The 12,483-nt window shown below is 55.6% G+C and overlaps 1 long non-coding RNA gene across 1 annotated transcript; it reads right to left on the bottom strand.

The window, feature by feature from the left end:
• Positions 1–467: 467 nt before the first annotated feature.
• LOC120884983 (uncharacterized) lies at positions 468–4,952 on the bottom strand. The gene is made up of 2 exons (XR_005727451.2): positions 4,616–4,952; positions 468–939 (listed from the first exon to the last, which is right to left on the bottom strand). It is a non-coding gene; the product is annotated as an uncharacterized LOC120884983 (long non-coding RNA).
• Positions 4,953–12,483: the final 7,531 nt, after the last annotated feature.

The raw sequence follows: 12,483 nt of genomic DNA, 5'->3' as shown, positions 1-12,483 counted from the left end.
CGCTCCTCTGAGCCCCACACCTCCTGGGTTTCCCTCCGCCCAGTGAGCGCTACTGCTTCCTCTGGATGTTGACCACCCGGGAGAAGAATTTGTCTCGGGATTTTCAGTGCCTGGTTCTGTGGGTGTTCAGGAGGTGCTGACAGAAGCCAACTGAACTTTTCTTGGCCCAAATACACAGACTGTAGGCAGCTCCTAGGCTACAAATAAACAGGTGACCTGTCTGTACTGACTCCCTAGCGCCCTAAAGGGCATTTACTACTACATTGGGCTCCATTGGCTGAGGCTCCACAGCCCCTGACAAAGCCCAAGTGCTCCCTATTTCAGGCTGCGTCCTCCTCTCTGGTGAGCCCGTGTCCTCGGGCGGCCACATCTGGTGGTTTCTCTTCACTTGCCAGTTGGTTATGTTCCCATTCATGTCAGCTGTGCTTGTTATAATACACACAAAAGATGTCTATTACACAAAGTACGAAAGTAAAAACAGTTATTTCTATGAACACTCAATTAAATGATTTTAAAAAGATTCATTTAAGTGAATCACTGAAAAAAACGTGCTGTGGCATCAAGCTTGGTGTGATAGCCCGTCTCCAAGACGGCGCCCGGTGATTCTCACCTCTCGCTATTCACACTGCTGTGTGATTCTCTCCCACCCGGGATTCACGGTCTGTGAGACGATAGAATACGAGGTAAAGGGACACTGTGTGTCTTTGAAGCTTAGGTCATGAAAGCACTAGCAGCTTCTGCCGGGTCCTTGGGACGCTTGGTCTGGAAGGTAGCTCTTCAGGAAAGCCCCCACGGGGCAGAGCGGAGGCTCCCCCCAGCAGCTGGCACAGTCTTGGGAGTGGGCCAGTCCTTCTCACGAGGGCAGCCCTGGCTGACGTCCGACGGCAGCCTCCCGAGAAACCCCGAGCGGATCTCCACGGTCTGGTTGTTCTCAAATTCCTGACAGACACAGAGGGAATAGCCGATGACCACGGCTGGAGGGCTCAGACACTCCAGTAACTGTAACTGTCACCCAGGAGAGAGCCGTTGGGGGATCGTAGGAAAAATGACTCTGAGCCCCGCTGCACCCAAGTTGTTTCACAACCGTTTTTTAAAGTTCTTGCTGTGCCCAAAAGAAATGGAAACTAGAAGTTGTGGGTGCTGCTGATGCTCCCACCACATGCCCTGGGTCCAGAGGAGGCATTGTGCCTACACCAAAATGGGCCGGTGAATGGCTTCTTCCACTCACAAAGAAGACTTTAGAGATCTGTTTGATTCAAAAATTTTTTTTTCACTTTAACTGATGTTTTGCTAAACTAAACTAACACCAGGCTAAAAGTTTGGGAAAAGAATACTTCTGTGGGGCTCTAAAATACAAGTGGCTGTCTGTGCAACGCCCCAAAATCTTCATGTCAATCAGACCTGGAAACACTGGAAGCTGCCCAGGACGTTTCATCACGCACTCACCACACAGGGGCCTGATAGATCCTTTTACCTGGCCTAGGTTAGGAAAAGGGAGAGTGCTTACCAGGGTACATTTCCAGCCCTGCGGACCAGACCAGATCAGGCAAAGCCCTGCTGAGAGGTGTTTCTGCCATGGGTGCCATCCCTGTCCGCCCCTTTGGTGTAGTTTTGTGCATGAAGAGAAATGTGTATTTTTATCTTTAGGTTTCCAACAGAAGGAGGTTGAAAAAGGGCCTGGCAGCTCCACCAGCACAGGTGCTCCCTCTTACACACTCTCTCCTAGGTGCTCCCTCCTAGTGCTTCTCCTAGGTGCTCCCTCCTAAGTGTTCCCTCCTAGGTGCTCCCTCCTAGTGCTTCTCCTAGGTGCTCCCTCCTAAGTGTTCCCTCCTAGGCCCTCCTTCCTCAATGCTCCCTCCTAGGTGCTCCCTCCTAGGTGCTCCCTCCTAGATGTTCCCCTCCTCAGTGCTCCCTCCTCAGTGCTCTCTTCTACTTCCTCCTCGGGCTCCACCTCCTGCTCTCTGCCGACACCCTCTCCTTCTTGGGCTTCGTGTTTCTGACAGAGCCTTCCCTGCCCCTTCGCCTCCCAGACGTGGTGGCTCAGCCCTGCCGCTGGCTTCTCCACCGACTCCCCGCTGGAGCCGCGGGTGTGGTCCAGCATCCTCTCATTCCACACACCTCCTGGCCGTGCCTCTGCAGCTTGGCAGCTGTTGGAGTATCCAGGGGCTGACAGGCCAGCTGGTCAAAATAGAGGTCCTGGCCTTCCTTCCAGAGGCTCGGCTTCTTCCCACCAGGGCTGCCAGGGCACTGCCCGGTGCCAATGACCTCTTGAGGGTGACCACTTCCTCACTATGTCTCTGGCCCTGACCCTGCTTCTCGCTCTGGCCCTGACACCTCCACCCAAACATCCCAGGGGCCTCAAGTGCAGGAGGGAGCATGTGGGTGTGAGCACGTGGGTGTGAGCACACGGGTGTGAGCACGTGGGAGGAGGCAGGGAGCGTCCGCCGGACTCGGCAAGGTGGCGCTTGTGGGTGGTTAGGGGAAAGTGGCCTGGTGATGTCATGGAGGTGCACGTCCGTGTGGACCAGGAGCCAGCGGAAGGTGTACCAGCTGAGCCACGAGTCCTTCATATGACAAGATACTGAGAAAGGACAAGGCGGTAACTGCGAAGGGGCCTGGGGTGGGGGATGGGTGGTTCCTCCCTCGGGGACAGTAACTGGCACGTGTCTGTTCCCATTGGTCTGGCTGTGAGACCAACCCGGGGTGTGGCAGTGGGCACAGCCATGGCAGCCCCTCTCACCAGCGGCCAAGCTTCTTCCTTGCCACCTGCCACCCTGGCCAGGCGGCCTCCTCCTCACTGGCCAGCTCTGCAGCACCAGGCCCCTCCTGCTGCCCAGGCTTCTGTGGCTCAGAAGGAAGCGAGTGGACACCTGCAGCCCCTGGCAGCCCTGCCGCGTCCTGCTGCAATATTCATGAGGAGAGCCCAGTTACAGCAAAGGAGGACAGAACTTCGAGACTCTGAGCTGGGACGGGGCGAGGCCTCCCCAAGCAGAAGGACTGGAAGGCCTCTGGGCTCCTGGGGCCCGGGGAGGGTGAGCTCAGGCCAGACACAGCACAGGAAGTGAAGGTGCCAAGAGGGCAGGTCCCCTGCTGTGACGCGAAGTGTGCGGAAGAGGTCACAGCATTTCTCAGGCTGGAGAAGGCGTCAAGCACTTGTTAAGGAACATGGAAGAGCGGACAGAATAGAGAGGGAATGGGGTGCCAGGGTGCTCAAGAGAAAGCCCAGAGAGAGCAGAGACGGACAGAGTGGGACCTGCGCATGCTGAGAAGGGGGACAGGGCTGTACGGGGAGGTCACTTGTGCCAGCTGCTGTAGTCACACATGCCCATTGCTCACCAGCCTTCCTAGGTGACCCCTCCTCAGCGCTCCCTCCTAGGACTCTCTCCTCACTCCGGTGTCCTGCTTTTCTCCAAGTCCCCACCTTGGAAAGCCCCACTGCCCTCCGTCTCTTCTCCTCTCCATACCCAGCACCACCCCCGGGGGAAGCTCTGGGAGGCTGCTCTCCCCAGGACTGTCCCCTCTCCGACTCCCACGGCCATGTCCTAATGCAGGCCAGCCTTGCCTCACTCCTGGACTCACACAGGACAGGCCCAGCTAATCTATGTCACTCAGCTTTGTCCCCATTCGGTTCATGCCCCAGCCCTCCAGAGGCCTCCCGTGTCCCTCCGGGGGTCAGGGCTCTTCCTCCTGAGCACCAGTACCTTCTGCGGTGTCCAGTGTCCTCCGTGAGCACTCCTTTGGGGAGGATTCCCGCGGGAGTGCACTACTTGGGCCTCACTTGGGATGGAGAGGGGTCAACCTCAGAGCTGCTGCAGGCCACGGGGGACTAAGTGAGCAGGCTGGTGCTTAGCGCTGAAGGCTCACTGGTGAACGTCACATCTGCTTCCCGCCCACCTGACCTGCCCGCTCACAGGTAGGATGGGGGGTGAGGGATGCAGGCCTTGGCTGACTCCGGCAGGGCCAGGGTGGCAGTGAGGAGTCTCTGAGGTCCTCAAGCACGCCGTGGCCTGGCCAAGGAGCCAGCACAAGAGTGTGGAAGAGACAGGTGTCAGGGCCACGATCCTGCAGCAAATGATGCCCCAGGCTGCCCCCTGAGAGCCAGTGCTGCCTTGACTCACGTTTTGTGGGATGTCACAGCACTGCCCAGCTCTCAGGCCTCCCTCCGGTTGGGCCACGCTGCTGGCCCGGCAAAGTCTGCTGGTGACACGGACATTGTTGGAGAGTCCCCAGGCCTGGCCTGTGGGCAGAGTTAGGCTCAGTGAGGGACAACTCCATGGGCTCTCCCTGCATGGTCCTTCCCAAGGCCCTTGGGAGCCCCCCAGGTGGCTCCTCACCCCCTGGCCCCTCCAGAGTGGAACCTCTGGGCTGGGATCTGAGCACCCTCTGGTCCCTTTTCCTCCACTCCCGAAGCCTCTTCCCTTCGTTTCTTTCACAATAGACCCGAGGGTCCTGGTCCCTTAACCTCCACAGCCCTGGAGAAAGGGGCAAGGATTTGCATTTCTCCTGCGAGGTGTGTTCGCCTCAGAGGCTTGGATCTTTCTTACCCTGCACAGGAAGAGAGAGAAGAGAGGAGTTTCCCTATCAAAGCAGACTCTGCATTTATTTCCCGTCTCACCTCACTCAGACCTTTGCTCTCTGGGTCCTGACATTCAGCTGGGATGCGGAGAGACCCCATGTCTGCTCCCATCCGTACTTGGGTAGAGTCTGAACAAAGAGATCATGGAGCAGAGGTGCGCAGCCGCCGGAAGGCGGCTCAGGGTTCAGAGTGACTCCATCTGGCTCTTGTGAACCGGGGTGGCTCCCAGGGCCAGCTCGACGACTTTGGCCCGAGCACAGACATCGGAGATTGCTTCGTCCCCACAGGGGAGGGGTCATCAGGGAGAGAGACAAGATGCCCTGAAGCCCCCCTTCAGGACCCCCACCTCTGGCTCAAATCAAGGACCCTCCCCCATGCTCCAGGCCTCCGTGCCACTGGGCTGAGGGCAGCTGGGGCCTGTGACAGGTGGCTTTGTCAGAGCTGGCGAGGGTGCCAGGCGGAGCACAAAGCCACACTGTGTTCTCTGGCAGTGATAACGGATCTGCTCAGCCATCCGAAAACCAGCTCAGCCCTAAGGGGACCTGCACCCAGAGGGTGCCTCACTGCGAGGCCCCGGACCTGCACCGTGGGCAGACACGCCCGGGCAGCCTAGGGGCCCAGATCCTCCAGGAAAAACCCAAGTTCAAAAACTCTCTCCCAAGGTCAGACCCGTTGTTGGTTTGAGAAACAAGGCCACACAGAACAAAGCAGACCAGCCTGTGCCCCCAAACGTCTGCAGGGAAGAGGTTCCTGTCACCTTCATGGCCTGGGCACCCCAAGTGCACTAAGCTTCCCTCTTTCCCTCTAAAGCACCCCAACACTGGGTGTGAGATAGCATGGACCAGAAGTTCAAGGGGAGGGGGCCCTTTTTAATTCTCCACCCAGCTTTGTGAGGAATGCTGAGACGATTCAGAGAGGTGGAACAACATGCCTCAGGCTGCACAGCTCACTGGGAGCTCCAATCTGAGGATCCTGACCACGGTCCAGGGATGGCTTCTCGGAAGCACCGGTTCCAGGCCCAGAGAAGGCCCACACGCTGGCTCTGTGCTGAGTCATGGCCCCTGGCTCCTGGAGGGCAGGAGGAATGTGGCTGACCAGGCTTCAGCAACGGCTCAGCCCTTGGCTCCCAGGACCCGAGGCCCACGGGTGCGTCGGCTGTGTCAGGGCCAGCAGCTGGCACCTCCCTCCCTTCCCACTGGTGCTTCTGCAGCAGGGGCTCCCTGATGGCTGCGTATGCGCTCTCAGGGGTGCGGGGGGTGCGGGGAGTGGGCATGTAACCCCTCAAGGCCCAGTGACAAGAGCTGGGGGCAGGAAGAGCAGAGCTGCAGGATCTGGGGGAGCTGGTGCCAGCTGAAGAAAGGGGCTCAATGGACAGAAGAGAGGTGTCTGGGGAAGGGTCTTCCTAGCAGGAGGCAGAGCTTAGGTAGGCAGGGGCAGGGGGCGTCCAGCAGCTGCCCTGGAGCTGGCGCCCGGGCTTCGCCTGCTCCCGCTCACTCTCTGCTGGTTTTCCAGCTGCGGGAGGCTGTCTACCTGTGCCAGGTCCTGGCTGCCCACTGGCCTGCCTCTGCAAGGTCTGGGTCACCCATGGGCAGAGAGGGCTGGGGGCTGGGTCTGCCTCAAGAGCAACCGTGGGGGAAGGGTCTGGTTGATGGGCTGAGAGGCCCCTCTCAATGTCACTAACTCTGATGTCACTAAGGAGAAAGGGATCTTGTGCAAACCCTGAGGCACCACCTCTGACTTCTCACCATGGTGAGAGGGGCTCCCTGGGGGGAGGGGAGAGGCTGGGAGCTGAGCAGAGGGGGAGGGAGGCCCTGGGCTACTGACCCAGCATCCTGGGCTGGGCCTGGCCTCCACCAGGGCCCTCACCTGCCTCCCCACTTAGCCAGGGCCCTGAGGCCCTGCTGCTCTCAAGCAGTCTGGCCTCCATACAAACTCTCTGCTGTTATTGCTGGAGTAACCGGCCCCAAGAGGACAGGAGCTGGTCCCAAGAGGACAGGAGACAGAGCAGGAAGAGGTAAACACCGTGCTATGGGTGGGGACTGCCGGAACATCACAGGAGGCCACAACACTGATCCAGTTACTCCCAGTGACTCTGGGCACCGTGCCAGGTCCCTGTGAGCTGATCCTTCTCTGGGGCCTCAGAAATGGCAGTCAGGGTCCTTTGGGAAGGTAAAGTGACAGCAGCCCTACATCAAACCATCAATTAGTTGCCCCCGAGATGGGGACCCAGCTCCCTGAAACGTGCCCGTCTGCAACAATGCAGAGAAGGGAGGAGGCACTCTGCTGCCCACAGGACACTCTCAGCTCCCTTTCCTTGCCGGTGACCTGAATGCCCCCACGTGAAGTCCACGATGAGGTCAGCTTCTGCCCCAGGAGGCTTTAGGGCATGGAGGGAATGAAGGAGGGGAGGCTTGTGTTGGTGGGTCCAGCTGCAGATGGCTGGCCAGGTGGGTCGGGAGGCTGGACTCTCCAGTCCATTCCGGGGCTGCCCCTGGCTCACAGTACCCCTGGGGACCTTCTCTTTCCCTTTCCCTGTTCCTGCCTGGGAAGGGATATTCAGATCCCGGTTCCCCCGAGCCTCCTGTGACCCTCTAGACCCTGGACATGTTGGGGGTAACACCTCAAAAGTGGGCAATCTGTTGGCTACTAATCTAAACAAGGACAGTGGGCCCAGAAGGGACACTTTCGTCCCCATGTCAAGTCCACGATGTTGCCCTGACCACCCAGGCTGGCCCGCCAAGCCTCTCAGGCCCCAAATAGCTTTACAGAGAGGAAACATTATAAAGTCTCCACTTTATTCTGTAGATGGGTGGTGGTGGGATCCTGCAGGCAGGAACGCTGGGTTTAGGGCTCTGTTCTTTTAGTGTAGGAGGGAGAAAAAACTAAGACTTCTATGTGGAACCAGCTCACGAATCCAGCAAGTGTTTGTGGAGCAAGCTCTGTGTCACAGCCCGTCCAAGCTTTGTGTACAGAGATAAATAAATACAACAAGTCCCTGGCCCCAGGGAGCCCACATTTGGGTGGTGGAGACAGGTAAATATCAAACTGAGATCTAAACAGTCGGTTCAGACTATTCCAGAAGCACATACGAGCATGGCTTGCTCCACAAACACGGGACCAGGATCAGAGTAAGAATCTCACCTCCCACACCAAACGTGAAACATGCCAACTCAGTCCTTAAGAGAAATACTGCCTCAACGTAATGTCTTAAAACTCAATATTAATGGAAATCCTAAGGCTTTGGGCTGGTTTTGTGAGCCTGTGTTTTGTGCAGTGGGAACAAGTGTTTCTCTTCAGCTGTGGTAGCTGGCCATGTGGGCCTCGGGCCCCCAGGACGGTCCGTGCTGGCATTCAGCTTGACAGGGGCATGTGAACAGGTTGGCACACCAGGGCTTTCTACAAGTCGTGGCTTTGGACTCGGAGCTTCAGCCACTGTTCCCATTGGATTCAATGTGGGAGGCTTTTTGATAACTGTCTCAGGGCACCCAACTCCCCGCAGTCTGCCCGGCATGGCCCTGGCTGCCGGAGAGGAACCTGAGGGATTGCCACTGAGCAGGGGAGGGGGCGCCTGCAGAGGACACGGGCCAGAGGCCTGCAGGGGAGGGCCGTTCAGCTGCCTCCACAAGAGGCCGGGGCCAGCCGTGGTACCGATGGTCTAGCAAGGGTGAGGCCCTGGCGGGATTCCTGCCAGGGAACCGCCAACCACCACCAGGAAAGCGATGCAACAGCTGGATTGAGGTCACTCACGCTCCGCCGTCCTCCCCGGGAAAGCGCACATCTCAGGAGCTCTCACCATCTTCCCAGAGCCTCGCAGCTGCCACCCCAAAAAACTGCAGAACAGTTCATCTCCCCAAAGAAACCCTGCGCCTTTCTCACTCCTGCTTTTCCCTCCAAATCTAGCCTGGCCCCTCCCGGCCCACCCCGAGGAAGCCACAAATCCACCTAGAAAATGAGACAACTTTGACCTCGGATGTTCGCTCTCAGCAGACCTGGCGACCTCCGCAACAGGACGGTGCCCACATCCTGACCCGCACCCCGCTGGAGAAGCCTGACCCGGGTCTCTCCTGCTTCTGTCCTTTAAAGTGCACACACGGCGTGAGCTGAGTCTCCTCCTCAACATGCCGACCCTGGAGTGTCCGGGTTTGGGATTCTGCGTTCAAACAGGAAGTTCAACTGCGTTCAGACGCACCTGATGCACACAGCCGGGAGGTAACTTTGCACACTGTTGTTGGTGACCTGCACTTGGCACCTGAGCTCAGGCCTGGAAACTCCCACTTGTATCCTGTCAGAGCTCAGAAAGTTTCGGATTTTGTAGCTTTTGGGTTTTTTGATCAGGAAGGCTCACCCTATGTCTTATTCCTACCATTTTGTCATGGAAATCTTTCTAAGATATTGTGCAAATTGCCCCATTAGTCATTTGCCTCCTTTCCCTTAATAACAGGATCCTGGATCTCTGTGGGACACATGTTCCAGTCTTCCTCATAGGAAGGTGGACAGAGGTGGTTGATTTCTGAGATGTAAATAGATGCCCTGTGGCACTTACCATCTCTTGGGAAGGGATGAGGATGGTGCTTTCCCTTTCTCCTTCCTCCTACCTGGAATAAGGGTATAAATGCTGGCACCTTTGCATCCATTCTGGGCCATGATGTGACTTTGCAAATAAAGATCATGCCAGCTGGAGAAACAAGAGACCAGGGGCCTGGGTCCCTGTCACCTGGAGCTGCTATTTTAATCCCAGATTTCCTGCCCCTGGGCCACTTTGTCGATGTTAACATTTAAATCAACTTTCTTTTTTTTGGAGAGGGGGTACTAGGGGTGGAACTCGGGGCACTTGGCCACTGAGCCACATCCCCAGCCCTATTTTGTATTTCATTTAGAGACAGGGTCTCACTGAGTTGCTTAGCTCCTTGCTTTTGCTAAGGCTGGCTTCGAACTCACTATCCTCCTGTCTCAACCTCCTGAGCCACTGAGATTACAGGCGTGTGCCACTGTGCACCCAGCTAAATCAACTTTCTTTAGCTAAAATTTAAAAAATAGAATGTACCCATTTTAACTGTATGGTTTATCTGGGTTTGACCAACGTATAGACCATGAAACCAACATGTCAACCAAGCTCTAGAACATTCCCATCACTCCGTTGGTTTCTGTTCCCTTGGCTGTCCATCCCCATGCCCCTTGCCCATCTCCCTCCCCCAACACATACTCCTGCCCAGGTAACTACCCACCTGCTTTCTGCCTATAGATTTATTTTTCCCTGAGCTACTTTTACATGAGAGAGAACCAACTGTCTATATTTTTTCAGGCCTCCGTATGAGTAGCCAATTCTTACATTGACCTGAATACACACAGCTCAGCTCCTAAGCATAGTGCAATATTTTCTTGAAAACTCCGGACCATTGTTAGGGATCCCATGCTTTAGATCAGTTCCCTGGGAAGCAGATTTGGGCATGAGATTTGCAGTCAGGAGGTCTATTAGGCCACAGTTATGTGTTAAGTAAGGGGCCCAGCATGGGGCAGCTGGGACAGCGCCTCAGCCAACCCTGTAAGGGGCTCTGAGGCTACAGTGACCTACAGAGAGGTCCTGGGCAGGGGCCTGGGCCTGTGCACCCCCAGATGGACCAGTCACCCTATGTGGGCTATTCCTGGGGACAGGGGACTCACAGGCAAGGCAGCTCTTTCCCCTCAAGGGAAATTCCAGGGAGGGACTTAGCTGTACCCATTAGTAGCCACCATACCAGCAGCTGATGGGTGAGCGTCTGGGCTCTGCTGGGAACCCACAGCACCATGACACCTCGCGTGCTGGGGCACATCCAGGGGCCACTCAGGTGTGTGGGAGCTGCCTGCATCCAGCACTCACGCCCACCCTCCTCACCCCAGCCCTGGCAACAGGCATCTACTGCAGTCTCCAGGGACGGCCCCTCACAGCCCTGCTCTGTGTGTCTAGTATCTCACAGGCAGACGCCGGGCTCTGTGTGTCCTTCTGCTCTGAGGGCAGCAGAGGTCTTCCCTGGGGACAGGGCCACAAGTTAAAGCAGCTTCAGCCCCCTAAGGCTGCTTGTGTCTCTTCGGAGCCTTCTGTTGCTCCCCACCCCACCCCCGCTCCCTTCCCCACAGCGCCCCCTCCCCTGGGAGCTGGGTTCAGCAGCTCTCGGTGTCTCTTGAGCCCACCCTCTTTGGGCACCTCCAGCTATTGCTCTGCATCCCTCCCTGGGTGACCTTCCTGTTCATGCCTCCTCTATCCTGCTCCTGTCTTGTTTTAAGCTTCGTGGTGGCATCACTGGCCCTGCTTGAAGACAGGGCATTTCACTTCTGAGTCACTGCTATTCTTCTGCCCTGGGAACATCCATGCTCCAGAATCCGCCTCACCCCCCTGCCCCGGGCTGTGGGAGTCTGCATGCTGGCCCCCAGGAGCCCTCCTCCAGTGAGGCTTTCCCTTCTGCTGGGTTTGAGGGTTGTCTTCAGCAGGAGCGCAGTCCCGGGAATCTGGCTCCTAGGTAAGCCGGCTATTTCCATAAGCCAGAATTCAGACTTGACGGAGAAAGGTAGGCACAGGAAGATTATTCACGTTACTTTTCAAATGGAAATACAGAGGAGAATAATACATTAGAAATGGAGACATCCACAAAAGACTTAATGTTTGGACATGTTTGCTTCTCATTTTTAGAAACAATATATGTCAGTTATAAATAGAAAAAAAATGCTTCAGTGATTTAAAAAAGAGAGAGAATACATGTCAGCTGCGAGAGTGTTCTCTATATGACTCCAGGTTCTTTCCAACCACACCCTGTCTGGGAAGCAGTCAGTAATGGGAAATCTCTGTCTGTTTTGATACCTTTGCTACATTGTATCTATATAAGTATACATTGTATTGTGCTGTATGACAAACAGGCTGTTTATTTATTTCCATCCTTTGCCTGATCCAATGCTGTCTTTGAGATCTAGCCACCTTGATTCCTGAGTATCTAGCCAACTGATTTTAACAACAGTTTACAGTTGCCTATGATATGAACCTATCCCGCCTGGGTTAACTTTCACTCCTCCAGTGTTGCTCAGGACTCTGGGCTTCTGCACTTTTCTTTTTAAATATATTTTTAGTTGCAGGTGGACACAGTATCTTTATTTATTTTTATGTGGTGCTGAGGCTGGAACCCAGTTCCTCACACGTGCAAGGCAAACACTCTACTACTGAGCCACAGCCGCGCCCTTCTGTACTTTTTTTTTTTTTTTTAAGAGAGAGGGAGAGAGAGAGAGAGAGAGAGAGAGAGAGAGAGAGAGAGAGAGAGAATTTTTAACATTTATTGTTTAGTTCTCGGCAGACACAACATCTTTGTTGGTATGTGGTGCTGAGGATCGAACCCGGGCCGCACGCATGCCAGGCGAGCGCGCTACCGCTTGAGCCACATCCCCAGCCCCCTTTCTGTACTTTTCTTAGGGCGCATAATGAGAAGGGGAAATCGCTAGGCCGAGTCACCCCTCCACTTCCTAGATCTTGCCAAATTATCCTCCAAAGTGATTGCCCCAGTTCACACCCCTCCTCAGGGCACGTGGGGGGTGTCCCTGCCCCATGCCCTCCCCACATCTGCTCTGAGGAGTGGGGAATACCCTCTCGCTGTGGCTGCACTTGGCCTTTCCTGGCCCCATGTGGCATTTTGAACATCTTACATATTTTTATTGGCCATCTGGATTTTTTTCTTCTGTAAAATTTCTTTTTCATATTATAAAAGGATTTTGCCCTTCATGATTTTTCTTCCCCATGTTCTTGCAGCACTTAAGAAAATGTAGCTTTACAGATGGAGCAAGGTGTGTGTGTGTGTGGGGGGAGAACTGAGGTCGGCACCTGTAGGCCAGGGTCTAGCGCCCACTTGACATTGATTATTTATGATTTGAGGTAAATGTCTTCCCTTCTG

The sequence above is a fragment of the Ictidomys tridecemlineatus genome, chromosome 12, assembly GCF_052094955.1.
Source record: "Ictidomys tridecemlineatus isolate mIctTri1 chromosome 12, mIctTri1.hap1, whole genome shotgun sequence".
NCBI lineage: Eukaryota > Metazoa > Chordata > Mammalia > Rodentia > Sciuridae > Ictidomys > Ictidomys tridecemlineatus.
Note: the sequence above shows the minus strand (reverse complement) of the source record. Positions and strands in the feature narration are given on the sequence as shown.